Genomic DNA, 19,885 nt, shown 5'->3' with positions numbered 1-19,885 from the left:
GAGATGCCGCTTGCCCACCAGCCCCACGCTGTGTGAGCAGAGGCCCTGGCCAGAGCTCGGCCTCGGGAAGCCTCGCAGGGGACGTCCCAGCTGCGGGGACAGAGGCAGCCCCTTCCCCAGCTCCGTTTCTCTCTCCAGAAGCCTCTGTCATCTTCCCCACGCTGCTCCCCACCCCACGGGTCGTGTCCGGCCGCGTCCCAGCTCCTGCCCCAACCCGCTTCCCCGGGCAGGAGCAGCCAATTCTTACCCACTCGTGTGGCAGCGGCTCGGCCCCGCTGCCTCCCCTGCCGGCTCTTGGTCGGCCTTGGCCTCCAAGGAGCCTTTGGAGGCCTCTCGGCATCTTCTCTGGGGTGCCTTTCTCCTGGCCATGGCTGGCAAAGGGGGGCTCCCCGCTCAGCGCAGCACTTGGCCTGTCCAGGCACCAACAGCTCGAGCAGCCCAACAGCACGCGCAGCAGGAGCTGCCTGCCCAGGGCCGCAGCCAAATGGCAGCTGGGGCTCCTTCCCCAGGCGGGAAGGCCACGCTGCCTACTCTGACATCACAGTGGCAGCTCTGACGTCACACTGGGGTCCCCAGGGCCTGGGGCTCAGTTTGGCCATGATCTCCCTGGGCCGGGCTGGGTCGGGATGGGCTCTGCTGGAAAACCCAACGTGTACCCTTTGCCAATGCGGACAGAGCCCTCGTGTGGGAAGCAAAGATCCTGCACACCCAGCCCGGCTGGGAAATCAAACTGCACACAGAAACGATCACGGAATGATCCTGAATAATACGACTCCACCACTGCCCTGGGGAGCCTGTTCTGATGCCCGACAGCTAAGACAATGAAATTAAACAGTATTCCCTGAAAATAAAACAAACAGTTTCAGAACAAATATGAGGCCTTGGTACTTATTTAAAAAATGTTCTTTCAGCTCCTTGCGGGACGAAGCTGTCCCCCAGAGGCTCTGAGCCCCCTCACGTCTGACTGGAAGGGCTGCAGCATCCAAGCTCTCCCTTCCATCCCGTGCGACAGCTCCACCTCGCCTGCCCTGCCCACCCCTCCTGCCCAGCACTGCAGGCGTGGGACTCGTCCCACCAAGTCCCCCCATGCCAAGGATGTCCCAGCTCTGGGAACGGCCCAAGGCTTCCAGCCAAAGGCACTTGCACCCCAGCCCCTGGGAGTCGCCCATGGGGGCCGGGGGAAGCCCAGCCCCCCTGAACCCTTTCCCTCGCCAGGAGGAGCTGGGGAGGCTCTTGGGCTGGGGCGGAACACGGGGAGCCCCAACATTCCCTGCTGCCCCAAAGAGTCCTTAGATACCAACGGCCGGAAGGACCGTGGCGCAGCCACCACTGCGGCTCCCAGTGCGTGGCCCCCGGCCCCCCCGGTTCTGCAGCTCTTGCAGCCGTTTGTGGTCCTCCAGAGCTTCTGCGCCCCAGGTAGGGACCCAACCTGACCCCTGCAGCCCGGGACGCTCCTGGGGGCAAGAGCGGAGGTGAGCGCCGGTGTCGAGGGTTAGGATTGCGGGGTGACAATCAAACCCTGGCAGATGTATTTTAACCTCCTCTCCCCCCGACTTCCCCCTTTTGCCCCTCCCTCTCCCCCCTTCCCACTCAGGCGATCGGGAGGGAAAGAAGGACAGAGAGAAGAGAGTTGGAAAAGTTAAAGATGTTTTACTAATGCTACTAATAAGAATAGAGAAAATAATACAAAATATACAAAACCAATCTTATAAGTCTCAGCAACTGCAGAGCCAGCACCCAAAGTCCTGGATTAGACTCTGTAGCCAACCGGAGCTGGATTCAGTCTCTCACTAGGCCTCAGTTCGCAGGGACGACCAGCAAGGTCCTCTCCTAATGTCAGCCATGAGGAAAAAGGGAAAAGGCAAAGGGCCGAGATCCTCGTGATCTCCCACTTCTGTATGAAGTATTCACGTGAATGGAATGTTATACACCGTTGGTCAGTCTCTCGGTCACCAGTTTCTCGTTGCCCCTCTCGCGAGATGTCCATCCGTGCTTATCAATAAGTTTGCATTCCATTGCTAGGTTTAACCAAAACATGTGTCGGGTTCTCCAGGAAAATGCAGCTAATATGAAGGCTTTAGCTGACAGGCAAAAATTTGCTAAAAGAGAAACTTGTTTTTAACAAAACCAGGACAGCCGGCCATGGCTCCTGCCTCTCTTGCAGGCTCAGCCCCCCTGTGCCCACTGCCCGGGCAGGAGCAGCCCTTCCCCGCAGCCTGGGCACCCCCGGCCCCCCAGGCCCCACCAGCAGGTACGGCACCCCTGGCTGCTCGGACACCCCGGCACCTTCGGCCCCTTCGCCATCCCCAACCCCGGGCACTCCCAGCACCCACCACCCCTGCCCTGGCCTGGCTGATGCGTGCCCAGAAAATCCCATTTCCAGAGAATTTGCCCCGTCCCTGGGGCCATCTCTCCCGTTTCCTCTCCCAGAAGTGAGTCTCCTCACCCTTTGCAGCCCCGTTCCTTGCTCAGCAGCTCACCCCATGGGGATGCCCATGTGCCTGGGCAGAGCCGGGGGCTGTTGGCGATGGGGGTTGGCGCAGGGGGTGCCCATGGAGGGTCCCCCCGGCCCAGCACGGCTCCCACTCCCCCACACAGGGGGAGTGCAGAGAGCACCGTGCGGCTGCTGCTTTGATCCCAGGGTGTTCCACATGCAGTGGAGACCTGGAGACGGGGGCTCTAGAACATGGGGGTGGCCGAGGGGGAGGCGAGGGAGGGGGGACAGAAGCCCTGGGCCTGGGGCCGGGGCTGCTTGGCCTTTCCTCTGGGCGGTTGACTGGGACTGAACCCTTGCTTCTCCCATCAAAAGATTGGTCAGAAAGCCTGTCAATCATCCATGTGCCACTCTCCTTCCAGGTATGATTGGTGGAGCCAGCATGGCCTGCCCTTCACAGTGCCCAGCCTTTCAACCCTTGCCACCTCCCCTGCAGCCTCAAAGTTTATTGGTTGGTGACATATCAATCACGGACCTTCTCCCCACCTCCTCAAATGCCATTGGCTGTCCTGACTCCCACACTGACTTCTGGGGGGTTGTTGCCAGGCAACGAGGTCCACTTAAAAATGAAGCTGTGAGCTCTAAGCAAAGGCCGTGGGTGATGGAAGACATGCCAGGACCCTAAAAGTGAGGGTTTGGGCTCTAAGAAGGAGGCTCTGGGCACTCAAAAGGACGGGCAGATGCTACAGATGGCGCTTTGGGCCCTGAACACAACGGGAAACCGGTGGTTCCCACCCAAGCTGGGTTTGGTGCCCATGACCCCACGAGAATCAGAATAAAACTGGGAAAACTTGTGGGTTGAGATCAAAAGCGTTGAATAATCGAAGTGAAATAATGATAATAAGTACAAATTGTAATGAAAAGGCAAATAGAGAGAGAAATAAAACCCAAGAAAGACAAGTGATGCAGCTGGCAATGAAGTATTGGCAGTTGGAGCGTGCTGGAGCACCAGGGCAGCTGCTGGCAGTACTCTGCTGAGATTTCCGCTCTAACGTGTTGAATTCCTGTCAATGAGCAGTCTTCTCCTGAAACTCATTGGTACAGAAGCCGGGTGGCACGTGGCTGCCGTCTGGTGGCACGGCCCGGGATACTGACTGTGTGAGCGGGTGGCTGCCGTGCAGACGGGGGCTCTAGAACATGGGGGTGGCCGAGGGGGAGGCGAAAGAGGGGGGACAGAGGCCCTGGGCCTGGGGCCGGGGCTGCTTGGCCTTTCCTCTGGGCGGCTGCCTGGGACTGAACCCTTGCTCCTCCCATCAAAAGATTGGTCAGAAAGCCTGTCAATCATCCATGTGCCACTCTCCTTCCAGGTATGATTGGTGGAGCCAGCATGGCCCGCCCTTCACAGTGCCCAGCCTTTCAACCCTTGCCACCTCCCCTGCAGCCTCAAAGTTTATTGGTTGGTTATATATCAATCACGGACCTTCTCCCCACCCCCTCAAATGCCATTGGCTGTCCTCGGTGCAAAAAGGAATAAAAGGGTGACAGCGGCAACTTTCCTGAGACACTTTTACTGTGTCCCATAGAGCCCAGTGCAGCCGGCTCCAAGACAGACCTGGCCAAGGCTGAGCCAATCAGCGGTGGCACCTCTGTGATGGTGTGTTTAAGAAAAGGGGGAAAACAACAAAAGGAACAACAGACTGCAGCAGTCAGGAGAGGGCCAGAAGCTGCTTGAACCTGTAGGACGCTCCAATATCATCCTCAAGACTCATCACTGTTGTCTTTTTTCCCCAGCACTACTGTCCACGTTTGCCAGGAGAACGCAAGCACCTGAGTCTCTAATTGAGCAGCTCTGGAGATGCTCTGTGCTTCGGCACATTTGCACTGAGAACTCTACATGCTAACTTAATATGCTCAGCAGCTGTAGAAAGCTTCTGCCCTTCTAGCTCACAAGGCTGCTTGCATCGATGAAGTCTGAAATTTAAAAAACTTAAATAAGTAAACAACCAAACAAAACCCAAATCAGGCTCCTCCATTCTTTCCTGAGTCGTCAAACTCTCTAGGGAAACCAGATGCGCCACTTAAAACCAGGTTTGGCTATGATGGCAATTTTATTGTGGTCAGCATCCTCTTGAGAATGTTTGTCTGTGGCTTCTGACGGTCTCTTGCCAGTTTCGATGGTAATTTCAGTCACGAGTACTGAACGCTTCTGTCCATAAGCCGTGCACTGGAACACCTGGCAGAGAGGCTGGCAACATTGCCAGGCGAGGCTGCAAACGCAGCCTCCTTTGCAGTCCTCCTCTCCAGTGCTCTCTTTGGATTTCGTGATCTTCTTCCCTTTCTGGCATTTCCCTTTCAAGGCTGGATCACCAGAGGGCTCATTTCTGTCCTTCGCCGCTTTCTCTCGGGCGCACTTTCACCCTCCTCTGCACAGGAGAGTTTTCTCTTTCTGCACGGTGGTTTTTCGATTGCAGCCTCTGGGCGAACGGGCACTGGGGGGAGCACACGTTGTTTTTCAAGGGAGTCTTTCCCAGGCTGCTGCTCCCGTCGCGACCCAGGGTGCCCGTCTGCTCGGCGGCCGCTCGAGCCGTACAGCCTTTCCCAAGTGGATCTTCTGCCATACGCAGAGCTGTTTCTGTCCCTGTGGGAAGAGCGGCGCAGGATCCCACGGCCACGCCGCAGCTGACGGGGAGCGCGCTTCTGCGTTTGCACAGGGCCGGCGCACCTGCGCTTGGCAGGCGGACAGTCTGGGTCCAGCTTCTCCCCCTCCTCAGTGGCAGAGTGCCTTCTCTTCCTGCCGCAGCGCTGAGGGCGAGGCGCTGCCCAGTCCCGTGGGCTTCCGTTCCTGTGGGTCCTCTGCGTATTTGCTTCATCTTCCGGCTTTCTCGGTGCCACGAAGCCTTCAGAAAATGGACTCTTCGACTCTTGAACCGGCTTTGCCAACCCAGTGCTCTGAGTCTCTTGGCGTTCAGCGCCCGCTGCAGGGGTCAAATCGTGATGCCTGGAGAAACAACAGGGATCTTAGTCTAGGGTTGTTCTGGCAGCCTCCACGTGGCTTCAGTCTCATCCTGGCATCTTCTGGCAGCACTTGATATGACACGCAGAAGACTGAACTCGGACTGGAAGCTGGAAATTAGATGGTGCTCTGCCAGTCAGAGCAGGAATTCATCTTTTCACCCGCTCGGACCCCCGTTTCACCTCTTTTCACAGCCAGCCAGGCCCAGAGAGCAGACAGATAGCAATTTACGCAAGCACAACAGATTAGTGCCAAACAAGGAAGAAGAAGAAAGGACGGGGCCAACTGCAGAGCAGACAGAACTCAGCTCAGTCTTTCTCTCTTAGGACAGAAAGCAAAACCCGCCGGAGAAGAACAGCAACGACAAGATCAGTAGCAGGAGAGGGAGTGTATTCTGAACACCCTTTCACGCTTGTTCTTACCTGACATAGAAGAGTAAATATGCGCGCTGGCCGAGAACCGTCTGGATGTCACACGGAACCACAGACGCATCGTCCATCTTGTACCACCGTCCATCGCTGGCCTGCAAAGCAAAGCAATTCTGTCTTCAGATGAACGGCAGGCTTTTTAAAACAAAAACACAGGCAGTACATCACTGAAGGACACGATAGACCAATGCAAACCACACTTTTACCTTTACAAAGCAGTAATAGTGTCCTTGCTGACAGCTGCGGCCTTCATGGACCAGGACGGCATACAAGGAGTAGAGGAGTGGTCCTCTAGCCACTTCAGATGTGTATTTGCCAAGGTCCAAATATTCTGGGTACCGCACGACCTAAGGAGAGACCAAGAGGATTCCCAAATTATCCTGAGAGTCTTTGGGAAGCAGCCTGAGAAAATCCTGTCAAAGGATCTTCTCATTTCATCAGAAACAGGTCTTGCCGTGTTGTCACCAAAGTGGCAGAAAACTGTTCTCGGCCAAACCAGCTCTTTATGAGCGCCCAGGTGCTCATCTTCACCCTGGAACTTTCCTCTGGCCACAAGGGAAGAGCAGGGCAGAGCTGTTGCAATTCTTTTTCTCAGACAGCTGCACTCCATAGCCATCGTGTGCAGACACAAACAACTTCCAAAACAAGCATTCTCCTTTGGGAAAGGACTCTTTCCAAGCAGACAACGTGGCCGTGCGTTGTTTACATACCTTGCTAATCTTTCTGGCAGAGAGAGGATCGAATCTCTTCAAGCACACGGTCAGGACATTGGAGGACTGATGGATCGTAAGCCTCTTGGATGCACTGACCCGCTGTTCACACCTTGAAAACACAGACCCAACGGTTGCAACCTGTCTTGCCCACACTCCACCCCCCATCCACGTAGGGTTGAGTTAAGGCTTGTTTTGCCCAGTTCAGGCAGAAGGGAAGAAAAATGTACCCATCTTAGAAACAAATGCATTTTATTCCAAGTTGTGGATGATTCAGGAGGTTTAGTTGTACGGCGAAGAAAACCAAACAAACAGAAAAAACCCCAAGCTGTGTCACGACTGGGTTTCTCAGTGATGTCCAAACCTAACGACTGCTTCCAGACGTGCAAAACCGTAACCCGGTATCTACTATGAAGGTGTCATTAGTAAAGATCTTACTTGCTACATTTATAGCTGTTTTCGCCATCCAGATGCTCGGGTCTGACAAAGTCCTCCAGAGCTCCGGTGACAGATGAGGCTGCCTGGATGAGAAAGAAAGGAGAGCACTGAGCTCCTGGAAACTCAAAATCCCAAGAAATAGCTCCCCATGTGGTGCCAGCGTCAACCCAATAAACAGCTACTCCTGGGCAGCACCAGAGTGTCCTGTGCTCTGCCTGGTCAAAACCAGCAAAAGCCACAAAAGCCACCCGTCCAGCAATCACGTGCGTACTGAGGAGTCCAAAGCAGGGCGGTAGGACAGCGTCGTCATGGCTGTCGACAGCATCCTTGCTCTTTGCCCAGCTGGCACCCAGTGCAGGGAGACCATTTACAGGGCTTCTACGGAAGGAGCACACAAGTCCAGTTCCCTTCCCATCCACCACCATCTTGCGTGGTAACAACCCGCAGTTTGAAGGCAACGGAGTTTTCTGGAGATAAACGAGGCCCCTGCAGGGACCTTGAAACATTTTGCACCACCATTTCCAAACATCTTACCTTGATATCCAAAGGAATATCAAGGAATGCCTCATAGGTGTCTGAAACAGCTTTGCAGCTCCAGCATGTTACTGGAAGGCAAGGAGAAAAGGTTCTCAGGTTGGGACGGACACTGACTCTGCCCATGTAATTGACCAGTGCAGCCTGGACATGCTGCTGCCTGCAAAAAGCAGTTTAACACAAAGAGAGGAGGAGCCACAGACCGTTCTAAGGACAGGGATGTTTTTTAAAATTACCTCTGGATCTTAGAAGTCCTCCAAAGACCTGGTCAATGACTGTGCTGCCTTGAGATGTGTCCCAGCTGGAAAGCAACGGTAATCGCGGCTCAGAAGGTGGAAGGCAGAGAGCTCGCTCTTGCAAGAGTTTTCCTTGTTAGGAGAGCCCCGGAGAGCGGGTTTCACTGGCGATTTAAAGGAAGGAGTCGAGAGGGCGAGAGAACATTTCCATGGTCATGTGCTCAAGCTTACTCGTTGCTGCTGCTCAAACAAGCTGTCTGCATGGCGCCCACGGCACAGCCGAAGAATTCGTGCGCGTCTTCCTGGGCGCCAAACCGGAAATCTCCTATTTCTGAGGAGGAAGAAGAAGGTTTTCACATTAATCTCACCAAAAAAGGAAAGAAAACTGACCCTTCTAAAAGCTCTCCTCCTTAACTGGAACCCGGAAAAAACAGTTACACACGGGGTTCTTCAGCAATGAAAAATACCTCCACATGAAACCGTCTGAAATGACTCACGTGGCAGCTCGCTGACAACATCCACAGGTGCCACGGCACTGCCCGAGCAAGACAGGACCTCCTCCACGTGCACTTCCATCGTACACATCATGCAGAAGCCTTCGTTTGCACCTAAGAGGGGAGGGAAAGAAGGAAGCAGTCCAAGTGAAATACACACGGCTGGGAAAATCTTCAAGGAAGAAAAACACCAAACCACCCCAAAGGTTACAGGTACGACATCCGCTCTCCCTTCTCCATCCTCTACATCTCGTCCTCAGAGCTGTTTTCCCAGAGTCGCTCTGGTTTCTTCATCATTTAGAGCTGCCCCAGAGGTGTAAAAGAACGCGTAGCAAGGACTCACAGGACTGGCTGTGCTGGCGAGACAGCAAGTAGTTGGCCAGCGGTGGGGTGTACGTCAAACACTGCAGGACGGAATTGAGGAAGCAGGTATTGTTCAGGTTGTAGAGGCCTCCTCCAACCCTGCGTGTTTGCTGCCAGGCCGCGCAAATCTTCTGCGGAGGGTACAGGTCCCTTTCTGGCAGAGCCATTCTGACACCGGTGCCTGCAAGGAAATCAGATTTTAAAGGAGATCTCCTTGTTTGGATAAGGAAAGCCCTCGAGTGGTGAGCCTAGACTTGGCCCTCTTTGGGTGTGCTACAGAAAAGATAACTAGGAAACAGGAATTACGCTGACAGCCTGCATCTACCCAAACCCCAACGGGAGAGCCCAGTGGACACCGAGGAAGGTACAGGCCAAGCCACACTTCTACCCTCTCTCTCTCTACGCCATCCCCTGTCTCAAGGGAAACGAAGCATTACCTTTTCCACAAACTGGAGTTGTCAGGAAGGGGGGAGGGAGAAAAAAAAGGACGTAATTTTGCAGAAGAAAAGAAGAATATAGAAGGAATCGCAGACAGCGAGGAGCTGAGTGGCTCCGCCGTCGAGCTCAGCCCGCGCTCACGCTCGCCAGCACAGCCGCCAGCTCAGTGCGAGAGCACAGCAGGAGCTGCCGGGGGACGCCCCTTATGAGCACCCGGCCCTGGGACCCCCTTTGTGACACGGGGCCGTGCGGGGCCGCGCAACAATGGGGCTGGCACCGCCCGGCACCTCCCGCAGCTGCGGCTGCGGGGCCTCCCCAGGCACCAGCCGCGGGGCAGGGGCTCCTCCCCGGCAGAGCGCGCACCTCTGCCCACACCAGGGGCTCAGAAAGAGGCCAGAAGGCGCTCCAGCCTTTTGGACACCGCACGATCCACTTCAAGACTCATCACTCTTGTCCTTTTTCCGCCAACACTACTGCGCGAGGCTGGCAGGAAAGTCAACTTCTTCACTGAAACAAGGGAGGAGAAGGAGTGTGTTTGCACTGCTGGGAGCTCCCAGAGAGGAGCATCGAGCTCTGGCAAATCTGCCAAGTTCTGAGTCCCCCACGCAGGGCGAGGTGCGCATTGGAAGGCTGAGCAGCAGCTTCTACTGTCGCCCTCTTCTCCTTTCAGGAGTTTTCCATAAGCGCTGAGTGCTAATGTAACGTCGAGCAGCTCCTGGTACTCGGTCGGTTGCTGCTGCATCTGGTCCCTCATGTCTGTCATCTCCCTCTCCTTTGCATCCAGCATCTTCCTGAACTTCTCCCGCTCGCCAGCCATCATTTCCTCCAGCTCGCCAATGCGATCTTCTGTGGCGCTGGCCTGTGAAAAACAGAGTTGGCATGTATGTGGGTACAATAAAAACATTCAAAAATCCATCTCCCTCCCAAACAAACGTCAAGATTTCTCTCCGCAAAATTCAGGGAACACAAAGGGACGGAAATGTCAATCCATGCAAACACCACAGTGATCTGGATTAGCTATGAGAGCAAATGTAGTGCCTTTACCTGTTTCTGAAGGCCAGAGAGCTGGTAGCTGAGAGCTTCTGTTCTCATTCGAGCCTCTTTCAGCTCCTCTCGCGCCGCACCGGCCGCTTTGTCGTTTTGGTCAGAGGACAGTTTGGCGTTTTCCAGCTGGAAGGCAAGTTTGATACACGTCACTTGCACCGAGTCGGATATTCTGCAAATATCCTTTCAGTCAAAAAATAGAAGCTATTTAATCTCTAATGATTTAAAATGGAAATCTGGGAAGTTTATTACAAGAATTGCCTAATGTTAAGGAAATGTCCCAAGGACAAGGAAAATCTATGTCAGTCCTATTCCTATAGGATTTGCTTATATGGTCACTACCTAGATCACATCTAACAGGGGACTGGTGCTGCCCGGAGATGCCCCCACGGTGGCTGAAGTGCCCGGGATGTTCAGCACTGCCCACTGCCCATCAACAGTCATTGGCAGCTCCAGAGGTGATGGGGCCACCGCACTCCCCTCTGTACCGCTGTCACCCAGGTCCCCAGGCACGGGGCTGCTGTCTGGACCATCCTGGCTGGACTCCACTGCTGTCAGGGAGCAGCCGAGTAGCTGCAGGGCCTCTTGGAGCAGCTCATCCTCCGGTACGGCCAGTTCAGCTGCCAGGTCTGCAGAGGCTGGTTCGGCAGCAGAGGCGCTGGATGGAGCGTCGCTGCCCAGGGGTCTCGCCAGGGGGGTGTCCACCGCGTTCCCCTCTGCACTGCTGTCACCCGTGTTCCCAGGCGTGGGGCTGCTTCTGGGACCATCCTCAGTGACCCGCACTGTAGCTGGTGTGACACCAAATAGCCGATGGGCCTCTAGCAGGAGCATCTCCTCAGATACGTCAAGGCCATCGGTGGGGTTCTCAGGGGCTTCATTGAGCAGGGCAGCAGAGGGGCTGCTCCGGGGGATGTTCCTGTCCCCAGGTGCCCCCGCGGCGGTGGCCGTGCTGGGAACGCAGATTGGTGCCCATTGCCCCTGGATGTGCGGGTAGCCGGGGATGGACGTTGGCAGCACCAGAGGAACTGGGGCCACTACTGTGCCCTGGTGGCCGTAGGGGATGGTCCACTGGATGTGGAACACCCGGGGATCAAACCAGCAGCCACACGGTGCTCTCTGCAGCCCTGTGTGGGAGCGAGGGAGCCATGCTGGGCCGGGGGAGGCTTTCATGGGCACCCCCGAGCTGGTGCCCATCACCAGCAGCCCCTGGTTCTGCCCAGTGCCGTATGCGCCGGGGCACAGGGGTGGTGGGTGCTGGGAGTGCTGTCAACTGCGATGCTGGGCAGGAGGGTCTGGGCTGGGCAGGAGGGCTGGGCACGGCAGGCGAGGTCGAGCTGTCGCACGGGATGGAAGGGAGAGCTTGGATGCTGTAGCACCGGGGGGGCTGGGGCCACCGGTGTGCCCTGGTGGCCTTAGGGGATGGTCCACTGGATGTGGAACACCCTGTGGTCAAACCACCCAATTAAAACCAAAAGCCCTCTGTGCCTTTTTACGTTGAGTTCTTCGAGTAAAGTAGGTAGGAATTCCTGCAAAGAAGCTCTAACAGTCACATGCAAACTTGAGTGGAGAAGCCTGATGTAAAGAAAAGTGATGTAAACCTCAGAGAGCGGCTACCACGGTGGTATCGCCAGCTCGGGTTAAACCACAACAGAAGTGCATGCTCACATCTCATCTGCACAATGCAAACACGGACTTCTGACCTACTCATTCAGTGTCCCTCCATGGAAGGACAAGGGACCTCTCGGAGCTGGGGTGAGAGGCTGGTGTTAAAAATGGTGTCTGTGAGGGACTGGTCCATGACGATGCCCTGAGGCAGATTTCCCAGGGCGTCCAGCACACTCGTGCACAGCCCAGACCCTGCTCTGCTGGTCCTGCAGGTCTCTTGCAGAAGGCCTGGCTGTGAGAGGACACTGCTGTGTGCCCCAGCCTGCACACCCGCACTGCTTAACTGTACCCTGCTGTTTGCAACTCTGGGCCATTTAAGTGGGCATTTTCTTAAGAAAAAATTTGAAAAAAGACCTAAGCCTCCAAGCACTGCCCTGAGGAGACCAACCTTCTTTACAGAAAGGCTGTTGTGAGGCCTGCTCTGTCACAGCAGTGCCCACTGCCCGTCCCTGCCTGCACTCACAGCACTGACACGCAGCAGGACGGGGACCAAGCTGCCAGAGCACTCAGGCCTTGCACCAACACAGGGGATGAGAAGGAGAGTGTGGAGTGGAATGAGAACAGCTCTGGAAGAACAAGAACTGGTGCTCCCTGAAAGTTCTGCCGTGCTGGACTCCATTCCCTCCAGCCATGCACACAGGAACTGTCCCTGCATCTCCCAACAGGCCTTGGTGAAAGGTTCTCAGGACAAAATACCTGCTGCAAGACCTTGTCATTTGTTTCAACACACATAGAGCCCAGCTCCTCATTTACACAGCCACTCAGTCAGGAAGTCACTGCATCCTTGAGCTCCCGGTTCCTCATGCTGTAGATGAGGGGGTTCAATGCTGGAGGCCCCAATGAGTAGAGAACTGTCATCCCCAGGTGCAGGGATGGGACGGAGAACGAGGGGGGCTTCAGATTGGCAAACATGGCAGTGATCAAAACCAGGGAGGCCACGGCCAAGTGAGGGAGGCACGTGGAAAAGGCTTTGTGCCGTCCCTGCTCAGAGGGGATCCTCAGCATGGCCCTCAAGATCTGCACATAGGACACCACACAAAACAGCCAAAGAACAAAAAGGCACTAATCACAAGATGATGAGGCCATTGCCCAGGAGGGCAGCCAGATAGATGCCCAGGAAGAGCCAGAAGTGCAAGAGCTGCAGCTCCCACGTGTCTGTGCACACCAGGAGGAGGAACTGAGTGATGGAGCTGCTGTTGAACATTTATATGGGCGTTTACACTCTAAGGCTTGATCGCCCATCCACAAGTACATACCTAAGTGGTTTAGATAAGCGTGGTCTTGCACAAGTCCCCCTTTGTGTCCCCCGGAGCCATGGACACAGGGTTTGGCTTCCAGAGAGCGGCAGAGGCTGGATCCCCTTCTCAGGACAGACCCCTTGCCAGAAAGACACAGGCACGGGGGTAACTCTGGGTAACTCATTCAGATGAAAAACATCTGAACGACAACGCAGTCATTGGTCCCAGCCAGCGCGGGTTCGTGAGGAGATGTGGGGTTTATGGTCAACAGCAAGTTGAACAAGAGCCACCATTGTCCCTGGCAGCCAGGACATTCTCTGATTCTGTTATTCCACCAGGGCGCAGGATCGGGCCCAGGGCAGGCAGCACTTCACTCGAGGCTCCCGGTGACGCAGCTCCTGGGAGAGCTCAAGAAACGGCAGCAGTTGCCCATAAGTGCTATTTTCGGTCTCTCCCCAACATTCAGGGGGTGAGGAATCGGGTTTGCAAATCTTCTACACCGATCTGAACCAACACATCATTTTTTATTTTTTGCCTTTGCTTCTGCTCTGATTTCAGCTCAGGCTTTCTGGTTTTGCCGTCTTCCCGTGAACCTGCAGTCGATAAATGCAGGTATACTTCGGGTTTCCCCAGTTGCTCTTGATAAGAAATTTGACATATGAAAAGGCTCTGGGAAGTGCCTGTGAAGAAAAGAGGGAAAACGAAAGGGAGGCGTTAAGAGCCAGAGTGCAGTCAATGGATCTGCCCCTGCCAGCCCGGCTCCTGCGCAGGAACCAGCTCCCAAAAGTGCTGCGGGCCCCTGTGCCCAGCGAGAAAGCGTTCACGCTCTTCCTGCTGCGGACTTGCGGGCAAACCTGCTTTGCTCCCTGGCACCTTTCCCCCGCGTGCGGACCGTACCTTCAGAGGGAACGTCTGGATGGGCTCTTTCGCCACGTTGTACATGAACGTCCCCAGCAGCGTTTCCTCTTCTCTGTCCGCATCCAGTCCCTCAGGGGCAAAGCACAAGGAGAGCAGCTCAGACTCATCCCAGCACCGCGGGGACGTACGCGCTGGATCAGCCCCGTCCCGTTCCCAGCCCCTCCTGGGACCCCAGCGCCCGTCTGGTACTGGTTGGGCTGGAGCTCAGTCTCCGCCTGCAGTTTTGGTGAAGAACCCTGAGTTGCCCTGACCAGACTAAGTCTGGAGAGGGAGGAAACCTCTCGAGCCCTTGAGGTATCACACCAGGGCACGGCCGGGCTCAGGAGAGAGCGGGACACAAACCTCCGAGGATGCACAAAGTCGCTGTCATGGCTTTGCCCCAGGGCAGAAGCGCCCAGCAGACACTTACAAAGACGGTGACGTCTCTGGGGGCGCTGATGACGGTCCCAGAGGGAGAGGCTTCCTTGGAGATGTGCTGCACGGTGACGGCGCTCAGGTGGACTCGAGCTGGCAACCGGATGACCACCTGGCCCTGACGGCCTTGGAAAGGCCAGCAGTTCCCTGGGGAAACATCCGGCTGCAAGCAGAACCGCAGAGAAATGAAGCGTGAGAGAGCGCTGGGGCCAACACAACTGCTCCTGGAGCTTGCAGCGCAGGCACCGGCCTGTCTGTGGGGTCTACTGCAGCTGGGAAATGCCCCTGAGCTCAGCCCCCAACTTCCCAGGCAGGAAGGAAGGAAACCAGCACTGAGGATTTCTGCTGCCATACCTGCAGAACAGCCTCAGGAGAGTTGGCAGCACGAAACAGCTGTATAACGCTGCAGAGCCAATTCCCTTGGCAGCCGTAGGTCTGGGAAGTTCTCCGCATGTCGATTGTGGCACCTGGAAGGAAGCGGGGGCAGATGACTGCAGGCGGAGGACTCGGTGCTCAGACGCGACCCGTGAGGCCGCTGCCAGCCCCTCGTTTTCCAGTCCTGTCCTCATCACCAGTTTGGAGAGCAGCGCCGGGAGCACGGCTGGGCTGCTTGTGTCCGTACCAGCGCTCTGCAGGGCCCAGTCAGACATCTCCACGGAGACTGGCGAAGCCGCCTCAGACGCTGCCTGGTTGAGGAACAGCACGGTCAGCAGTCCAAGCCCACCAACAACCCCAAGGAGGCTTTCTCGGGGGTTCTGCCCAGCCAAACCTCCTTCCCCAAATGCACGCTCACCTTCCTCGCACTGATGACCTGCACCCTCAGCTGAGCCACCTCCTGCAGCAGACGCCGCATCTTTAGAGTTTGTGCCGCCAGCAAAGCCTGGTAATCGCTGAAGGACCAGGAAAGCAGATCTCGTCAGAGAGATGTCCATCCCCTCTGGGGAGCGTTGGAGCTCAGCACGGAGCACAGACACGTGTGCTCGCCCGGCTTTGCCAGCGCTTCCCTCCTCACCAGGCCGAGCAATGCAAAGGCCAGAGGGAAGGACGGGAGCCCTGGCTTTTGGAGAATGGGTGCAGGTAGCACGAGGTGTGGGCTGAGGCTTCTGCACAAACCCAGTTCCAGCTCAGAAAACATCTCTTACCTCCGGATCTTCCGCTCGATCGCAGACCCACATATCTGCTCCTGAAAGGGAACAGTTCCCCATTAGAGTCTCCACCACCAGAGCTGCCGGGGCTCCCCGGGGGAGTCTTCCCCAGGAGACACAGCACAAGCTGCTCTTTCTTCGGGTTGCCCTGCACGGAAGCAGAAGAGCCCCTGATTTCTCCAGCTGCTGTCAGCACTGCTGCCTTGCAGGAGTCACCCACCTCCATCCATCCCTTTGCCCGTGCAGTCCACCCTGGCATCGAGGTCGCAGAGTGCATGCCAAGAGCCACCATGAACAACAGGAGGATGACTCGGAAGAACCTCGTGTCCCTCAAGAAGTGCATCCTCTGCCTGTTCATCACAAACCACTTCCTTTTTGGGACCATCTTGTGCCTGAAAAAGAGGGAGTCCAGGGGCTGTCAGGGAACCAAGTCTCGAGCCAACCCCTTCACAGCTGGATTTGCATTCTTAGGCTGAAAAGCTGGAGGAAAATGATCTCTGTCCACACTGCTCAACACTGCCGGCAGCTCTTCCCCAGAGGAAGAGCCGCAGGAGCACCTTCTGAAAGAGAAGGAAAATAACCCAGAAAGAGCAAATGAAGACACCTGTGAGGAGCCTTGTGGTGTGGACCTTGCTCTCTCTTTGGCTGAGAAACCAGGACTGTTCTCACATAGAATCAAAGAATAGTTTGGGTTGGAAAGCACATTGAGTGCAACCTCCTGCCATGAGCAGGGACATCCTCACCCTGACCGGGTTGCTCAGGGCCCCGTCCAGCCTGGCCTGGGGTGTCTCCAGGGATGAGACAACTACCACCTCTCTGGGTACCTGGGCCAGGCTCTCACCACCCTCAGGGGCAACAATTTCTGCCTCATGTCTGGGCTGGGGAACGCGCCCTGTTCTCCCCTTTGCTTGCACTGGCCCTGGACATCCCCGTCCCCCCGTCCGCAGCAGAAACCTGCACTACGTACACGGCAAAGATGGACACACTCAGCAGACGTGTCCACAGGGAGACCAGGGCTCCTGCCCCACGGCAAGTGAGGCTGAAGACCATCCCTGGGCAAAAAAAAGAGGGAAAAGTCAGGCCTGTCTCTTGAGGTCTCCTCTCCAGGAGTTCACCCCCAAGCACTTCACAGCGAGCAGCAGTGGCTGAGCTTACATGCAATTTTTGTGGCCTCATTGCGCCACGTTGCAAATCCCTGAGTGGCCGAGCCGGGACTTGACTTCCACAATCGCGTCACCAGCTCCAACCTCGTGCCGGCGCTCCTGCGGGAGGACAAAGGGAGATGCCGCTTGCCCACCAGCCCCACGCTGTGTGAGCAGAGGCCCTGGCCAGAGCTCGGCCTCGGGAAGCCTCGCAGGGGACGTCCCAGCTGCGGGGACAGAGGCAGCCCCTTCCCCAGCTCCGTTTCTCTCTCCAGAAGCCTCTGTCATCTTCCCCACGCTGCTCCCCACCCCACGGGTCGTGTCCGGCCGCGTCCCAGCTCCTGCCCCAACCCGCTTCCCCGGGCAGGAGCAGCCAATTCTTACCCACTCGTGTGGCAGCGGCTCGGCCCCGCTGCCTCCCCTGCCGGCTCTTGGTCGGCCTTGGCCTCCAAGGAGCCTTTGGAGGCCTCTCGGCATCTTCTCTGGGGTGCCTTTCTCCTGGCCATGGCTGGCAAAGGGGGGCTCCCCGCTCAGCGCAGCACTTGGCCTGTCCAGGCACCAACAGCTCGAGCAGCCCAACAGCACGCGCAGCAGGAGCTGCCTGCCCAGGGCCGCAGCCAAATGGCAGCTGGGGCTCCTTCCCCAGGCGGGAAGGCCACGCTGCCTACTCTGACATCACAGTGGCAGCTCTGACGTCACACTGGGGTCCCCAGGGCCTGGGGCTCAGTTTGGCCATGATCTCCCTGGGCCGGGCTGGGTCGGGATGGGCTCTGCTGGAAAACCCAACGTGTACCCTTTGCCAATGCGGACAGAGCCCTCGTGTGGGAAGCAAAGATCCTGCACACCCAGCCCGGCTGGGAAATCAAACTGCACACAGAAACGATCACGGAATGATCCTGAATAATACGACTCCACCACTGCCCTGGGGAGCCTGTTCTGATGCCCGACAGCTAAGACAATGAAATTAAACAGTATTCCCTGAAAATAAAACAAACAGTTTCAGAACAAATATGAGGCCTTGGTACTTATTTAAAAAATGTTCTTTCAGCTCCTTGCGGGACGAAGCTGTCCCCCAGAGGCTCTGAGCCCCCTCACGTCTGACTGGAAGGGCTGCAGCATCCAAGCTCTCCCTTCCATCCCGTGCGACAGCTCCACCTCGCCTGCCCTGCCCACCCCTCCTGCCCAGCACTGCAGGCGTGGGACTCGTCCCACCAAGTCCCCCCATGCCAAGGATGTCCCAGCTCTGGGAACGGCCCAAGGCTTCCAGCCAAAGGCACTTGCACCCCAGCCCCTGGGAGTCGCCCATGGGGGCCGGGGGAAGCCCAGCCCCCCTGAACCCTTTCCCTCGCCAGGAGGAGCTGGGGAGGCTCTTGGGCTGGGGCGGAACACGGGGAGCCCCAACATTCCCTGCTGCCCCAAAGAGTCCTTAGATACCAACGGCCGGAAGGACCGTGGCGCAGCCACCACTGCGGCTCCCAGTGCGTGGCCCCCAGCCCCCCCGGTTCTGCAGCTCTTGCAGCCGTTTGTGGTCCTCCAGAGCTTCTGCGCCCCAGGTAGGGACCCAACCTGACCCCTGCAGCCCGGGACGCTCCTGGGGGCAAGAGCGGAGGTGAGCGCCGGTGTCGAGGGTTAGGATTGCGGGGTGACAATCAAACCCTGGCAGATGTATTTTAACCTCCTCTCCCCCCGACTTCCCCCTTTTGCCCCTCCCTCTCCCCCCTTCCCACTCAGGCGATCGGGAGGGAAAGAAGGACAGAGAGAAGAGAGTTGGAAAAGTTAAAGATGTTTTACTAATGCTACTAATAAGAATAGAGAAAATAATACAAAATATACAAAACCAATCTTATAAGTCTCAGCAACTGCAGAGCCAGCACCCAAAGTCCTGGATTAGACTCTGTAGCCAACCGGAGCTGGATTCAGTCTCTCACTAGGCCTCAGTTCGCAGGGACGACCAGCAAGGTCCTCTCCTAATGTCAGCCATGAGGAAAAAGGGAAAAGGCAAAGGGCCGAGATCCTCGTGATCTCCCACTTCTGTATGAAGTATTCACGTGAATGGAATGTTATACACCGTTGGTCAGTCTCTCGGTCACCAGTTTCTCGTTGCCCCTCTCGCGAGATGTCCATCCGTGCTTATCAATAAGTTTGCATTCCATTGCTAGGTTTAACCAAAACATGTGTCGGGTTCTCCAGGAAAATGCAGCTAATATGAAGGCTTTAGCTGACAGGCAAAAATTTGCTAAAAGAGAAACTTGTTTTTAACAAAACCAGGACAGCCGGCCATGGCTCCTGCCTCTCTTGCAGGCTCAGCCCCCCTGTGCCCACTGCCCGGGCAGGAGCAGCCCTTCCCCGCAGCCTGGGCACCCCCGGCCCCCCAGGCCCCACCAGCAGGTACGGCATCCCTGGCTGCTCGGACACCCCGGCACCTTCGGCCCGTTCGCCATCCCCAACCCCGGGCACTCCCAGCACCCACCACCCCTGCCCTGGCCTGGCTGATGCGTGCCCAGAAAATCCCATTTCCAGAGAATTTCCCCCGTCCCTGGGGCCATCTCTCCCGTTTCCTCTCCCAGAAGTGAGTCTCCTCACCCTTTGCAGCCCCGTTCCTTGCTCAGCAGCTCACCCCATGGGGATGCCCATGTGCCTGGGCAGAGCCGGGGGCTGTTGGCGATGGGGGTTGGCGCAGGGGGTGCCCATGGAGGGTCCCCCCGGCCCAGCACGGCTCCCACTCCCCCACACAGGGGGAGTGCAGAGAGCACCGTGCGGCTGCTGCTTTGGTCCCAGGGTGTTCCACATGCAGTGGAGACCTGGAGACGGGGGCTCTAGAACATGGGGGTGGCCGAGGGGGAGGCGAAGGAGTGGGGACAGAGGCCCTGGGCCTGGGGCCGGGGCTGCTTGGCCTTTCCTCTGGGCGGTTGACTGGGACTGAACCCTTGCTTCTCCCATCAAAAGATTGGTCAGAAAGCCTGTCAATCATCCATCCATACTCTCCTTCGAGGTATGATTGGTGGAGCCAGCATGGCCTGCCCTTCACAGTGCCCAGCCTTTCAACCCTTGCCACCTCCCCTACAGCCTCAAAGTTTATTGGTTGGTTACATATCAATCACGGACCTTCTCCCCACCTCCTCAAATGCCATTGGCTGTCCTGACTCCCACACTGACTTCTGGGGGGTTGTTGCCAGGCAACGAGGTCCACTTAAAAATGAAGCTGTGAGCTCTAAGCAAAGGCCGTGGGTG

At 56.7% G+C, this 19,885-nt stretch overlaps 2 long non-coding RNA genes across 2 annotated transcripts; both read right to left on the bottom strand.

The window, feature by feature from the left end:
* Positions 1–5,404: 5,404 nt before the first annotated feature.
* LOC139825705 (uncharacterized) lies at positions 5,405–6,218 on the bottom strand. Its single transcript, XR_011735930.1, has 3 exons — positions 6,082–6,218; positions 5,870–5,970; positions 5,405–5,432 (listed from the first exon to the last, which is right to left on the bottom strand). It is a non-coding gene; the product is annotated as an uncharacterized lncRNA (long non-coding RNA).
* A 397-nt stretch (positions 6,219–6,615) lies between these two features.
* Positions 6,616–7,917, bottom strand: LOC139825702 (uncharacterized). The gene is made up of 4 exons (XR_011735927.1): positions 7,794–7,917; positions 7,558–7,628; positions 7,024–7,106; positions 6,616–6,697 (listed from the first exon to the last, which is right to left on the bottom strand). It is a non-coding gene; the product is annotated as an uncharacterized lncRNA (long non-coding RNA).
* Between the last annotated feature and the right edge of the window lie 11,968 nt (positions 7,918–19,885).

Source organism: Patagioenas fasciata, chromosome 27 (genome assembly GCF_037038585.1).
Source record: "Patagioenas fasciata isolate bPatFas1 chromosome 27, bPatFas1.hap1, whole genome shotgun sequence".
In the NCBI taxonomy this organism is placed as follows: Eukaryota; Metazoa; Chordata; class Aves; order Columbiformes; family Columbidae; genus Patagioenas; species Patagioenas fasciata.
This window is presented reverse-complemented; position numbering and strand designations above follow the sequence as displayed.